Here is a 392-nt window from a genome sequence, read left to right as displayed (position 1 = left end):
CAACGAATAATAAACTAGTAGGCCTCCTAGTCATTAAACGAAAATAATCATGAAAATATGCACAGAAGGACATTCGACATCAAAGCATGAATTGAACAATGAAAACAAATTCAGATCTCACAGTTTTATTGATTCCGAGGCTTCTGTTTTCTTAGACCAATAAAAGCTTTAGCCACGCAGAGCCATGGATGCAAACTTCCAAGGAGAAAAGAGAAAGAGGAGTCCTCCAAGAGAAAGGAGAAAGAGCCCCCTTTGCAGCCCCCTTTTTTTCACCTTTATCCCTTCCAAAAAAATCTCCTAACAAATATTCAAATCTGACTAATTACGAAAAATAAAATAAAGTCCTAATATAACTGGGAAAGTGGTATTTTCCAGCTGGGATTTTCGTACAT

This window comes from Phoenix dactylifera, chromosome 6 (assembly GCF_009389715.1).
Source record: "Phoenix dactylifera cultivar Barhee BC4 chromosome 6, palm_55x_up_171113_PBpolish2nd_filt_p, whole genome shotgun sequence".
Taxonomy (NCBI): Eukaryota; Viridiplantae; Streptophyta; class Magnoliopsida; order Arecales; family Arecaceae; genus Phoenix; species Phoenix dactylifera.
This window is presented reverse-complemented; position numbering follows the sequence as displayed.